General features: G+C 49.0%; 1 long non-coding RNA gene across 1 annotated transcript; it reads left to right on the plus strand.

The window, feature by feature from the left end:
• Positions 1-724: 724 nt before the first annotated feature.
• On the plus strand, positions 725-1,205 carry LOC136624749 (uncharacterized). Its single transcript, XR_010792419.1, has 3 exons — positions 725-791; positions 907-1,010; positions 1,107-1,205. It is a non-coding gene; the product is annotated as an uncharacterized lncRNA (long non-coding RNA).
• The last annotated feature ends 13,517 nt before the right edge of the window (positions 1,206-14,722 follow it).

Genomic DNA, 14,722 nt, shown 5'->3' on the forward strand with positions numbered 1-14,722 from the left:
TGTTACTTCATTATCCTAGTAGCCTTACATGAATTCCTTCCCTTGTTTGAAGATCGATCTCTGCACCTTTTTATTTGCTATACCTATTTCATAGCTCATCTGTATTTTATACACTTTGAAAGTGACATAAAGAGTTTACCAACAACTAATGGACAATTTATCAATGCACTTATGCAGTTTTCTGTCCTAACAAATTTGGAAATTTTGGTGCATTCATTTTTTTATGCAAACATTTGCAACCTTTTTTGATTTTAAATGTGACTTTTAATAAATTAGAGACATCTTACTCTGTGCTGTATAATAAGAATGACGCATTAAATATCTGTCTTCATAAATTTAGGTCTAAGGCTAGGGTCACACAGGGCGGATTTGCCGCGTAAACGCCGCGGTTTTTCCGTCGCGGTTTTGCCGCAACTCTGCCGCATCTGCGGCAAATCCGCATGCAATACCCAAATGTAGTTGCGGTTTTCATCGCGTATTATTCTGCGGTTCCACCGCAGTTAAATCCGCAGGTCCTTTGCTGCAGAAAAAACCGCAGCGTTTTTTTTTGGAGAGGCGCGGTTTTAGTTGCAGATTTGACTGCGTATTTTAGTAGGTGCAGATTCTAAGAAAACCCTTTCCTGTGAGGTCATCGTCCACGCCCATTTCTGCACAGGGTAGGAAAAGGCTAAGAATTTGTGGCCATTTTCTCTTGAGCTATGGAGCCTACCACAAGACTTCGGCTGAGGCGCGCCAACCGCCGCACACTCATCGCCCTAATGTTGTACATGCAAGGAGAAGAATCCGAAAAGGTGAGCAGTGTTTCGACAGTGTGTGCTTTGTTTCCTTGTTGTTTCTTTAGATGCATTGTGGACTAGAGTGCGATTGCTGCCATGTTCTTTAATTCCTGCTAATATTCTTTTACAGACTGATCGTGCTTCCCGGCGCCGGAGGCGCTACTGGGTGCATCCCCTACTCATCGAGAGGGGGACGAAGGGGCATTTCGCAAGCCTTTACCAAGATTTAAAAAAGTAAGTGAAGTGTATCATGTGATGTGAATAGGTTTGAGATTGTGCAAAGAATTTATATTTATTTTAGCCCGCTCTCCTTTCTCTCTCTCTCTGCAGCCATCCGGAGAAGTTCGTAGCCTTCTGCAGGCTGCCTATGGAGGCCTTTGACCGCCTTCTGGAGCTGGTGCGCCGGGATCTTACGTACCAGGATACGCACATGAGAAAGGCGATCACTGCAGAAGAAAGGCTGCTCATCACCCTTCGGTAAGTAACCTTTCTTATCCTGTCCCAGTTGTTTTATCCGTAATGTAATTTGCAACTGTATATTTCTTTTTTTTCTTACACGTTTTGTGCAATACATTTTATTTTTTCATGCGATGCTGTGATTGCTCCGGCAGAAGGACGTAATGCAATCGCATTACGTCACACAGCTTTTGGACAGCTTGGCTATCGAGCACCCCTTTCATTAGCAACACCGCCATAATGACACGTGCACGGCATCCCCAAACTCACTGGTCGGGTGGGTGTTTGGTTGCCCGTGCGTGACCCCTCAACACCATTTGTGCTATGTAAATGCCGCTGTCAGAATTGCTAGTGGCATTTCAATGGTTAACCCTTTCCAATATTTTTTTTTTTTCTCACCCATTCTCCCCAGTTCCAAATAAATTGGTGCTGGGGAGAATGGGTGAAAAGAATTCCTTTGTCCCTGCACCCTCCTGAACTGACAGAGTTCAGGACGGTGCAGGGAGGGAACTGCTTACCTGTCTGGCGTCTTCCGCATTCTCCTTCTGCTTCCTGGCTCGGCGATGATGTGATCGCAGTGGTCAGGTGGCACCTGGCCGTCACATGATGGCCGGGAGACAGAAGGAGAATGTGCAAGAAGCAAGTCAGGTAAGCATGTCCTCCCACAGTGCTGGCTCCCGGCTCGGCTTTGATGTGACCGCCGTGGGTCAGGTAATCGCGGCGGACACATGATCGCCGGGCTGCCGGAATCTCTATGCATTACATAGCGCAAATTGAGCGGTATGTAATGTGTAAAGGAGAAGGCAGAAATGGTTGAAAACCCTTTCTGCATTCTCTACGGGGGTCCTCGATGAGGATGACTGCAGGAATGCATCTGCACCCGATGTGTCTGATGATCGGGTGCAGATGCACTGCTGCACTGCACTGTTGGGCCTGCCACCACATCGCAGCTGTGAAGGCAAATTATGATGTCGGGGCAGGCCTGAGAATGGATTGGAAAGGGTTAATAGCCGCCATTGGCCCAGCAGCCGTGTGTTGTAGTTCAAACCACCTTACGCCCTTGCTGCGTGGAGTGAGACAGCGCTGCTAGCTGCCAAGACACACGTTCTTCAACAGCTGGAAATAGGTTAATTTTGTGACGTCACAAAGGGCTTCATCCAGCGGAAGACAAACTCCATTTTTTAATTCGCAGGCGACGTTGCTGAAAATGTACAGTTGTACGTTTTCGGGTTCTCCTCTAGTAGTTTTGGGAGAGGGCAGTGGAACAGTTCGTTGTCTTTGGTATTCTGTCTTCTGCCACATAACACAGGCAACATCATCTTGTGGGTGGTTGACTTCCGAAACAAATTGGCAGAAGTTAGATTGTTGAACTTACCATAGCAGCCAAGTTGGCCAACCATTGTTGCGCAACGGCAGTCAACGTACCCTAGTTATGTACCTGAGTGTGGCAGGAACATTTTTGCACTTTAACTTTCTCTCTCCCCTATGTTGTAGATGGGGAGAATGGAATTGTGAACCATGTGTGGCTTGTAAAGTGACAATGTAACCTCCCCCATGGCTACCTCTGCAATGCTCATGTTATTTCCTTCACATGAATTATACTGTGTTCTCATATAAATTTTGTGTTGAGATTAATATCTGAATACTTAAATAATTGTTTGAAGTGTTGACATTATGCAAGTCTTCATTGTGTACTAACTTTTGTTTCTCTTCTCTGCTTCTTTTCAGCTTCTTGGCCACAGGAGAGAGCTATGCATCCCTGCATCTCCAATTTCGTGTTGGTAAATCCACCATCACCGAAATTGTGAGGTGCACATGCAGCGCTATCTGGCAGAAGTTGCAGCCCATCGTGATGCCTTCACCTACCGAGGATACTTGGCAACATGTTGCAGTAGGCTTTCAAGATGTTGCCAAATTTCCTAACTGCATAGGCGCCGTCGACGGCAAACATGTGCGTGTGCTTCAGCCAGCCCACTCCGGCTCCAAATTTTATAATTACAAAAATTTTTTTTCTATTGTCCTGATGGCCGTGGCTGATGCACATAGCAAATTTGTTTGCATCGACGTCGGCGCCTATGGCAGCACTGGAGATTCTCGGGTGCTGCGAACTTCACAGATTGGGATGCGAATTCTTCGAGATGGCGTTTCGCTCCCAGCCCCACAACCTTTCCCGGGAACCACACATCCAGTCCCCTTTGTGATGGTATCGGATGAGGCTTTCCCGTTGTTGCCAAACCTGTTGCGCCCATACCCACGAAGAGGACTGAATGCCCGGAAAAGGATTTTTAATTATCGGCTGAGCCGGGCACGTCGCGTGGTTGAGTGTGCCTTCGGGATCATGGTTAGTCAGTGGAGAGTTCTAGGGACTACCCTAATGGTAGACCCTACCACAGTTGATGACCTTGTCAAGGCATGTTGTGTTCTTCACAACTACCTCCGGGACTATCGCCCCGAGGTAGATGTCGAAGAACTCGCTCCTGCCTTTGACACGGTCATCAACTGGGGTGCAGGTCGCACGGCTGCTACCGCAGTGCAGGTTCGAGAACTCTTCACTGACTATTTCCTTAGTCACGAAGGCACCATGCCATGGCAGTTCTCCTGTGTCGGTGGTGTGCAGCCCTAAGGGCGCCCACCCACTGGCGATTTTTTTTTCTTTGCGTTTTGCGTTTTTTCTCAAGAGCAATTAGAATTGAATGTACTCCTGTCCACTGGCGTTTTTTTTTGCGTTGTGTTGCGTTTTTTAACATAGGAACTGTCAGTTGCATATGTGTCCTTATTTTTCTCCTAATGCACCCATGAAAGTCAATGGAAATTAATGGAAAAGCCGCGAAAACGCCGCGAAAACGCGGCGAAAAACGCGGGAAAAACGCCGCGAAAACGCTGCGTTCTTCACGCACGAAAATTGCAAACGCCAGTGGGTGGGCGCCCTAAAACTGGAGTGTGACCCTCCCCCGGTGCCCAGCCCCAGAAGGATGCAGAAGACATTACTGGCATAAAGTGCATTTATTCAAGACCCACCAAAGGCGGTCCATGCAGTTTGTGATCGGTCATTAAAGTTTACAAAATAGTTAGAAAAAAGTTTGGACAAATAAATTTTACTATATTTAATGAAAAATATCACTCTTCCTTTTTTGTCGTCGAACAAAATACCTGAACTTTATGTTAAGTTGAAACAATTGTTAGGCTATGTTGGTTTTTAATAAGTAGCCTAATGAACATGGCAGGTGTATTGGTTTTTAAAGGTAACCTTTTTGAAGCATTTCAGCAGTTAACGATTACAACAACATGAGTAGCACAATACATTTCACCCAAGCAATGGAACCACATTCACAAGCTTCACGTCACAGCACTACCGAGCGTTACATTAGGCACGCCCCAGCAGCACATGGAAGCGACGTATGTGACCGTTTTTTATCCACTAAAATACTGACATTAATTTACATCAATGTTGGATAGCGAAATTCAGGGTTTGGTGTTTCATTGCTCCCCACACAGTTGCAGTCATTTTGCACGTGGTGCCTTTTTTTTCGGTAAATGGTGTAACGTTTCTCTCTGTCGCCGGGCGATCCAATACCAATTTGGCTTTCGCCACACTTGACGGATATACCGCAAGGGGAAATGCGGATGGGAACAGACCGACAGACAGACTGCCCCTGTTCTCATCAGCATTTCTTGGAGTTTATTTCATGTTCGAACTCCGGTAACATGCGTTACACTGGAGCAAACATGAAAATACACATGAAAATAAAAAAAAGGAAAACAACAAACAAAGGCAACGACCCCGAGAAGTGAAATACCCCAACCTTGGAGGACAGCGAGGCAGTGGACAAAATCACTCTAGACGCACATACACAATCCTTCACGTACAGTCGCACAACCTGCGAATAATTTCACGGTCATGCCACTCACGGGAATTAATGTGTGTGCCTCGCCTATTTAGCAGCAGAGCAGATAGTAGCCGGCAGTGAGCGATGGAAGAAATTGCACCCCAATCTTTCACCTGAGCATCCGTTAGGATTTCTGGGACAGCAGGCAACTGCATGCACCGCTACAAAAGGCAGCATCACAACGGATCCTGCACTTTACAATGCTTGCGTATAAGACATTGCAGTTATCACCATGCAACAGCTGTGATCACTGCAGTGTCGTATAATTGATAAAAGAGCCGTCTCCTGTACTGGATTGAGATCTGCTTGGCGGCGTGTACAGTACCGTGGTTGTGTGTTGCGAGGTCTGATGCACAGGGCTGCTCATCATTGAGAGAAACGATTGCTGGGAAGGGGAAGGGGACCCGCCAGAGACCGTGTCGCCGTAGCCAGTGTCTTGAGAAACATGGTGCATAGGGTATCCCGTTGTCCTAGGAACCCTGCCTGGTTGGTCAGGGAAAGATTGGGGTGGAGGCAACATGCGGCTTGATTGTGGTACTGCAAAGCCTGTATTTTTCATTGCCGAAATAAGGGTACAGCTATCAGCAATGGGCCTTTCAGAAGCAAAAAGCTCTAAAGCATAGTAAATAACGGGCGCAATAGCCCACTGACGCTCCGGCCTCAGTTCACGAATGCGTGACGCAATGGTGGCACCCATTGTATCCCACTGATCTTCCGTGTCAACCCGCCGCAATAACATCAGCACCTCGTTTGCGGCATCTGCCTTGTTCTTCCGACGCGGACGAGCTGCAACGCTGCGGCTCGTCCGCTCGGAACTCACCTCCCGGCTACTGCATGCTCTGCTGCTAGGGCCAGCACTGCTGCTACGCGACACGTTTTGTTCCACCACTTCCGGTGTTACAGAAGTGCGGGACAAATCGGGCGTGCTCCGCTGGCTGTCTTCCAAGGTTGGGGTACCTTCTGTGATATCATCATCCCGTGACTCCTCTTCCTGCCCTTCTGTGTCGGCTATAGCGGTTTCGACCGTGGGAGCGGCGGCCGTGATGTTCCCGCTGGATCTGTGGACGAAACAAGAGTACCGTTAGAGACATAGAACATCAAAATGCAACAACAGTGAAGCTGAGCTATAAAAGCTCGCCTAAAATACAGCACTTACGGGGGGGCGTGGCCAGCGACCGACATAATAAGTCGCAAGTGAGAAGAGCTCCCCAGGGGGGATCCAAAATCCGTATAAAATCCTGGCTTTAACGAAACCTGAAGACTTCAAACTACACCAACGGGTTCCCAATCCCTAACGGACAAGCTGAACCTCGGCCGAGGACGATTGCAGTCTCCTTGCACCTATAACAGAGCCGGGAACTGGACTGGGACCGGGAGAGGGACGGCGCCAACGCCCTGCCATTTTCCCGCGCTTCACAGGCCGCCCGCTCTGCTACCTCACCCAGCTGGCCTGCGAGCTGTCCCCCCCCTATCTACCATCTGGCGGGAGACCCCTTGAGAACCCGGGACCGGCTGTGAGTCCCCATTCACATCGGGGCCCTCCCCGCGCTGCCTCCGAGTTGCGGGGACCCACGCCTGGTCGGGACTCAGGTGGAGCCGACCCTCTACCGAAGCCCCCAACGCTACCCCTGAAAGGAGAAACACCCCGCTTCCCCCACTCCGGAGACTGGACCGCGGGGAGCTCCGGCGGAGCCGCGACACGTCTGCCGGCGCCGACTGCCCCGCCGCCGCTTACCTGTGGCCCCCGGGGCCCGTGCCGGTCCGGACCTGGTCTCACCGGCCGGGAGTTGCTGCCACTCTCCAGGGGTGCCCGCTCCCAGTTGGACCCGCGGCGGGTCCGAGCGCTCCCTCCTGCTTGCCTGAAACCGCTGCCGAGCGCCTGTCTCCCTGGGAGGGAGACACGACCATCTCCGTGCCGACGCCGCTGCCGCGGGACCCGACGGGGGTTGCGATCTTCCGTCCCCGCCATCCCACGGCCCCTGCCACCGCTTGGCTCCGGCGCCGAACATCTCACAGCGCACCGGCTTGACCGGCTGCGCTGACAACCATCAGAAATACCCCGCTTCTCCCACTCAGGAGACTAGACCGCGGGAGGCTCCGGCGGGGGCCGCGACACATCTGCCGGCGCCGACCGCCCCGCCACCGCTTACCTGCGGCCCCCTGGGGCCTGTGCCGGTCCGGATCTGGCCTCGCCGGCTGGGGGTTGCTGCTACCTTCCGGGGGCGCCCGCTTCCAGTTAGACCCGCGGCGGGTCTGAGCGCTCCCTCTAGCTCGTCCTGAGGCGGACCATCACCGAGCCGGCGCCGCTGCTGAACGCTTGTCTCCCTGGGAGGGAGACACGGACCATCTTCGTGCCGACGCCGCTGCCGCGGGACCCGACGGGAGTCGCGATCTTCCGTCCCCGCTATTCCACGGCCCCTGACGCCGCTTAGCTCCGGCGCCCAACACTTCACGGCGCACCGGCTGTGCGCTGATCTGACAACGGCCCTGCGGGCTGAAGACTCCCTCTCCTCACCTCCAGATCATCCTGCCACGACTGCACCGCGGCACCCGATACCCCCCGAGACTCTGCACCAGAGGGGGCCCCCCTTTCGAATCCGGCCCTGCGGAGCCGGCAACTAACCGTAAGTGATCCATCAGGGACTGGGGGAAAATATCCTGGACTGACCTCACAAACCCCCCACAGTCATTAACTCTGGTCAGGTGGCCGATAACAAAACCACCTTACCCCCTGTGACTACCGAGGGGCTTATCACCCCAACATACCTCTGCGGACAGACCGGGCAAAAACTGGGCCAACAAATTAGGAACCCCGGTGGACACTGACTTACCCCCGACCTTAAATTATACCTACGGCCAGAGTACTGCCGCGTTTAGCTGGTGCGGGCCCTCACCCCCTCTGCCGCGGTCGGACCAGAACCAAAGACAACCAGGCGCTACCACAGCCCGGATTGCCGAGCAATCGCTTCTCAAGAGCTCATAGCGACACAAACATACCGACTTCTGATCCCTACAAATACTGGCACGGTCTATATCACGTCAACAACTTTCATAACCCGCTACGTCAACCTTACGAATTCTATCATGAGTACACGCGCTAAAAGCGGCTCTGCTGCCGAGAAGCTAAAAGAATTCTCCCGTATTGAAACCTCTGATCACACCCCGCGCGCATCGCGACCTATTCAGGCGCGGGAGACTGGGGAAGAAACGGGGCAAACTCTAGAACCCACTATGCGTCAACTCCTAGATGCAATCAATACTTGCAAAGCCTCTCTCACCAACAAAATAGAGGAGATAAAATCTGACGTCTCCTTGTTAAGACAAGACTTACACAACATGCGTGACAGAATGCGGGAAATGGAAGACCGCGTTTCTAACGCAGAAGATTCCCTACGCCCACTTACCACGGCGGTTAAAAAAGCAACAAGGGCAATAGACCTATGCCAGTCCAAAGCAGATGATTTGGAAAACCGCTCCCGCCGTAATAACCTACGCATAGTGGGCTTACCCGAAAAATCAGAGGGCCCCCACCCCGAAATATTCGCCGAGACCTGGCTGAAATCGCTACTAGGAGACAACACCTTCTCTACTCACTTTGCAGTAGAAAGAGCCCATCGAGTCCCTGCAAAACCACCACAACCGGGAGCCCCCCCACGCCCATTCCTAGTAAGGATCCTAAATTGCAGAGACCGAGACACTGCACTACGTCAAGCCAGACTAAAAGGCCCATTAAAGCACAACAACACAACGATCTCTATATTTCCCGATTTCTCTGCCGAACTCCAAAAACAAAGAGCCACTTATACAGAAGTGAAACGAAAATTTAAAGAAAGACAGATCCCCTACTCAATGGCATACCCAGCCCGCTTACGCATAGTAGCCCAAGGAAAAGTAGTCTTCCTCCAGTCTCCCACGGAAGCCCTGGAGTGGCTGGACATGCATCCCGAAACGCCAAAAGGGTGACTGACCTCACCAGATTTGCAGCGGAACCTTAAGCGTGGTTATGACTTAAGCTCCTAGCACCCCCTTGATCCATAGATGATGTGAGATATGGCCGAGCCACCTTCAAGTCATTACCGGGACCCGGAGGTCTACCTTCAACCGCTAAAAGCCACCAAGAAACTCCCCCCAACAACGCAACATCTGCTACTTCTAGCTTGATTGTAGCTAAATTGTTCTTGGTTTTTCTTCCTTTTTCCTTTCCCTTTTTCTCTGTCTCTTTTCTCTTGTTCTAACTTTTTCTATTTTGCTGCTCTTTGGCACCGCGCCACCATTTAGGCGAGATGTCAGAGACTAACAGTTCAAATTGTTATACTCTGTTCTCCATCAATATTTTTTGCAAGTATGCGCTGACACAATCTCTTCCCTTACACCCGCCGATGCCCTCCCCTTTCCCCCACCCCGTGGATACGGACTTAACAGCTAAACCCCATACCCACATAGGTAACAATGTCTCTGCAGTGTCTTAGCTGGAATGTTCGGGGACTCGGCACAGCTCTTAAACGAAAGACAGTATTCACATACATTAAGCAAATAAACCCACACATTATCAGTTTGCAAGAGACCCACCTTATCAAGGACAAGGCAGACGCCCTTTTAAAACCATGGGTCCAATGGACTGCTCACTCCTTCCACACCTCCTTCTCCAGGGGCGTCTCCGTGCTTATCCACAAATCGCTGCGATGGAACCCCATCAACACCCGTAGAGACCCCGAAGGAAGATTCGTATTCATATATGGAGAAATAGACTCCAAACCCTATGTTATCCTCTCCATCTATAACCCACCTCATAGCAATCTTCATCTTCTACAGACTGCCATAGCGTTTGCGCACCAATACCCACTAGCAGGAGTAATCTGCCTAGGCGACTTCAATATGGTAATGGACCCCTCTAAAGACAAATTCCGCGTACCCCCTAACACCACCCCCACCTTAAACTCCCCTTTGAGACAGCTGATCGAAAGCGTGGGATGGGTCGACCTTTGGCGACTCCGTCACCCCGAAACGCGGGAATACACATGCCACTCACCAGGTTACAATGCATTGACAAGAATCGACTACGTATTTAGTTCCATAGAACTGGCAGTGTATCTCTCGGACATAATACACTGCCCGAGAGGCATATCTGACCACAACCCCATACTACTAACCCTAAAATTTCCTCAACATAATATAAGACCCACTTGGAAATTACACCCATTCTGGCTCAAGCTCATGGGATCAGATGACCAGACGCCCTTCCACATTTCCCTATTCTTAGATGCCCACAATGACAACACCCATCCCGCCTTGAAGTGGGACACTCTTAAGGCCTATATCAGAGGGTTCCTCAAATCTGCCATTTTACACATTAAAAAATCGTCATCCCAGGCCGATAAAGAAATAGAGAACCAGACCCTAGAAGCTGAGAAACAACACATATCGGCCCCCACAGATTCCAACAAAAAAGCTTGGCTCAGTCTATCTCGTCTTTATAGACACCAAATACATGCTAAAGCCAAACGCAAACTATTCTTTGCCAAACAACACTATTTTGAGTTGGGAAACCAGTCTAGCCACTTACTCGCCAACCTCATTAAACGTGAAAACCAAACTAATACGATCCTGAAGATTAAGAATCAATGGGGAATAGAGTTCACCGATGCCCCGTCCATCACAAACTGCTTTAAAGAATTCTATGCCAACTTATATAGTTCTTCCTCGCAAAACACGGTGGCGGACATTCTAGACTACTTAAGAGATTTAAATTTCCCAACCCTCTCTGAAGAGCAGATTAATCTCCTAGAGGGTTCCATCACTCTGGAAGAGATCCAACTAGTAATCCAGGATATGGCTCTTAACAAATCACCAGGTCCCGATGGTCTCCCAATCGAGACATACCGTAAATATTATGAACAACTAGGCCCACAACTCCTCGAGGTACTAAGCCAAGCCCAAATAGACAAAAAACTTCCACCCTCATTCTATAAAGCCTCCATAGTAGTGATTTTGAAACCTGGGAAGGACCCCACAGATTGCGGCTCTTATCGGCCTATATCACTGGTAAACACAGATTACAAGATCTTAACCAAAATCCTGGCCACTAGGCTAAATCAGGTGATCCTTTCTATTATACATCCCGACCAGACGGCCTTCATGCCAGGGAAATCCACGACCATAAATATCCGTAGAGTCCAGACAGCTATCCAGCTAGGTAAACAGTACAACATGCCCTGGGCTCTGGTTTCACTTGACATGGCAAAAGCCTTTGACTCCCTGGAGTGGGCTTTTTTGGAGGCCTGTCTGATCCGCTTCGGATTTGGACCTAATTTTCTACAGTGGGTCAAAACGATCTACAAATCCCCGAGTGCAAACGTAATCGTAAACGGCATCCCATCAGCGGAATTTCAACTGGCAAGGGGCACCCGACAAGGTTGCCCTCTATCGCCGGCCTTATTTGCCATAGCCATCGAGGCACTGGCGATTCGGCTGAGAAGCGCCCCCAACGTAACCGGTATTAAATGGGCAGACCTTGAAAGTAAATTAGGACTATATGCAGATGATACAATCCTATTTTTATCAAACCCATCAAACTCCTTTGCCCAAGCCATGACACACATAGATAGATTCTCTAACTTTTCCGGTCTACACGTTAACTGGTCCAAATCAACAATCCTTTACACAGAAAACAACCCCCAAAACGATCCATGCGTCATAAGATATGGACTAAAACCAGTTACAACATTTAAATATCTAGGGATGTACATGACATATGACCACAATAATACTATAGCAGATAACATAAACCCACTACTAGAGAACATAAAACATAAACTGAAGCGATGGGCCAAGCTGCCGCTTTCTGTGGCTGGACGTATAAACCTCATCAAAATGGTCATTCAACCCAAATGCTTGTATATATTGCAACATATGCCAGTGGGTGTCCCCAGGCATTTCTTTAAATCCTTAAATTCACTAATCATAACATTTGTTTGGAACTCATCCCGTTCCAAATTGAGCTTATCAACCCTACAAAGACCCAAGAAACAAGCCGGAATGGCCCTCCCAGACCACCGGCTCTATTACCTAGCAGGACAGCTGAGAAATATCAGAGCCTGGGTCTTAGATAAAGAACTCCCTATAGCAGATAAACAACTTGCAAAACAAGTGGCGGGGAATAACCTTTTAAGCTTTTTGGAATTCCCGGAATGTACCAGATCGACCGAACTAGTCCCGCTCCACAGATTGGCTCTTGGCGTTTGGAGGGAAGTAAAGACACTGCAGAAATACAAGGATGTGGTGCCAGAACTCCCCCTTTGGAACAACCCTGGTCTTACTGCACTACAGACAGTTCCAGATCCACAGTACTGGATTGCTAAAGGGATACGCACATTAAAAGATTTATACATAGATGAAACACTTCCTACATTCACAGAACTGCGTGACAAGCTGCAGGCCCCGCACCTTCAACTATTTAGATTTTTCCAACTGCGACACACACTAAATTCGCAATTCCCACCTTCTTCGTCCCGTATATCCAAGTTTCCTACAATTGGCATCCTCAAATCCCAAGGGCCCAAAGGCCTGATATCGGCCCTGTACACACACCTCCTTTCAGCTAAAATAGATCTCCATCCCCTCCCAACATACGACAAATGGAAACTTGCCATCCCATCTCTTACACCTGAGGAGTGGCAGGACATCTCCGAATCCCACTTGGCAGTGTCACCGGCCGTAAATAACAAATTAATTCAACTATACATTATATATCAAGCCTATCTCACTCCTAACCGGCTACATAAAATGCGTAGTACCACCTCAGACTCCTGCCAGAGATGTCGCCAATCGAAGGCAGATTTCTGGCACTTAATTTGGGAATGCCCTTTTGTTAATGAGTTTTGGTCAAAAGTGACGGACCTCATAAATTCACTTCTATGTCCCCCACTACCCATCGACTTGGATCCTAAAGTTGCGCTGTTTGGTCTACTAGAAGAGGAGGTGTGGCCATACTACACTCGCGTCTTTCTTGAAAGAACGCTGTTTCTAGCCCGCAAAGAGATAGCCATGAAATGGATGGCGACAGAACCCCCCTCAATCCCGCACTGGATCCAATCGGTAAACACCACAGCCTCATATGAAAATATCATATTTCAAAATAGAGGCTGCCCGACCAAATTCCAAAAAGTGTGGGGAACTTGGATGGATTCCCACTCTACTCTGCCTACCGTCTAAACCCTAGGCCTTATCTACATCAACCCCCCTTTCCCCCTCTCCCTCCTCACCCCCTCGCGCTCCCCTCCCTTCTCCTACTGACACGCGCATGAAAACTTGCAACTTTCTTTCATCAGAAATTAGAATAAAGAAGAACAGTATTCGATTGTTTTTGTTTTGTTAAAAAAGTCTAAAAGTTTATTGTTATAAATGTATAACCAAATAGTTCAAGAAATACAGCAACAACTTTTGTGTTAACCTGCTATAATTTGATTAATATCACTGTGTATTGAACAATTTATCTAATCTGTATTTCACAAATTATCTACCAATAAATAAAACGAATTTTAAAAAAAATACAGCACTTACAGACGCAATGCTCGACTTGTTCTGAGGAAATGCAGTATTTCCTGGTTTGGACACTTTTTCTTAGACGGGGACATGCCGCTTTTTTCACACTCTTTCTCGTGTTTCTTGTAGCGGTCCCGAACTGACCTCCAGCGATTCTTGATGTCTTTAACTGCAATATAATAAAACATGGTTAAAAGCAGAATGTAAAAATATGGAATCCACCGAATGCTGCAATAAACAGTGTGGTTAGATGCAGTACACTTCAAAATACATGGAAGAAAGAAACACCAAAGCGTTACAACCAATACTGTTAACTTACGGATTTCACTTTGGGTGGCAGCTGTAGCGGAGTCCCAATCGGGATACATCCCAGTGCAGACCGCATTCCAGGCGTCCGCCTTTATGTCGCGGTCACTGTAGCCCGGCTCGGCTGGGTCCCAAATCTCCGGCCTACTTTCAACCTGCAGGGGGGGGGGGGGATGGAAAAACCAGTTGAATTGCATTCCGAGGGGGGTGGATATGGTTGTGTCAGCGGAGACTACACTCACCAAGGTTATCATCCTGACGACGTTGATCCCCATTCGTTGATACCAGGCCATTTTCCGGAAAGTGGCTTGACGTTGCAAACGGAATGCACTGGGCGGCTTCAGAAAATGTAGGTAGTCCTGTGAGCAATAAGAAACAGTTAACATTCATCATATACACATCTTGGCCCACTAGCGCACAATTGCAAGTCGCCAAAAATATCGCTTACAATCACATCTGCACAAAAGTGACAGGCCAAAGTGAGAACAACAATGTAAAAGGAAAAATGGTAAGAAAAAATGTGGGTCAGCTATGCAAAAATTGGACTAAGCGCGTGTCCTCAGCCATGCAAAAAAATGCCATGCAACCGGGTGTGGGGGCCATACAATGGTGGAAATGACCGATGTTACACCGAGCGTGACCCTTGGAAAGGTACACCTTGCAACAGTTGAGTAAAGCAAGTGAGCTAACCAGCGAATACCGCTGGTGGCAATGGCCAAAAAAGGCACGCACAAGGGCGTAAAGCTGCGAAGAGAG

Source organism: Eleutherodactylus coqui, chromosome 4 (genome assembly GCF_035609145.1).
Source record: "Eleutherodactylus coqui strain aEleCoq1 chromosome 4, aEleCoq1.hap1, whole genome shotgun sequence".
Classification (NCBI taxonomy): Eukaryota; Metazoa; Chordata; class Amphibia; order Anura; family Eleutherodactylidae; genus Eleutherodactylus; species Eleutherodactylus coqui.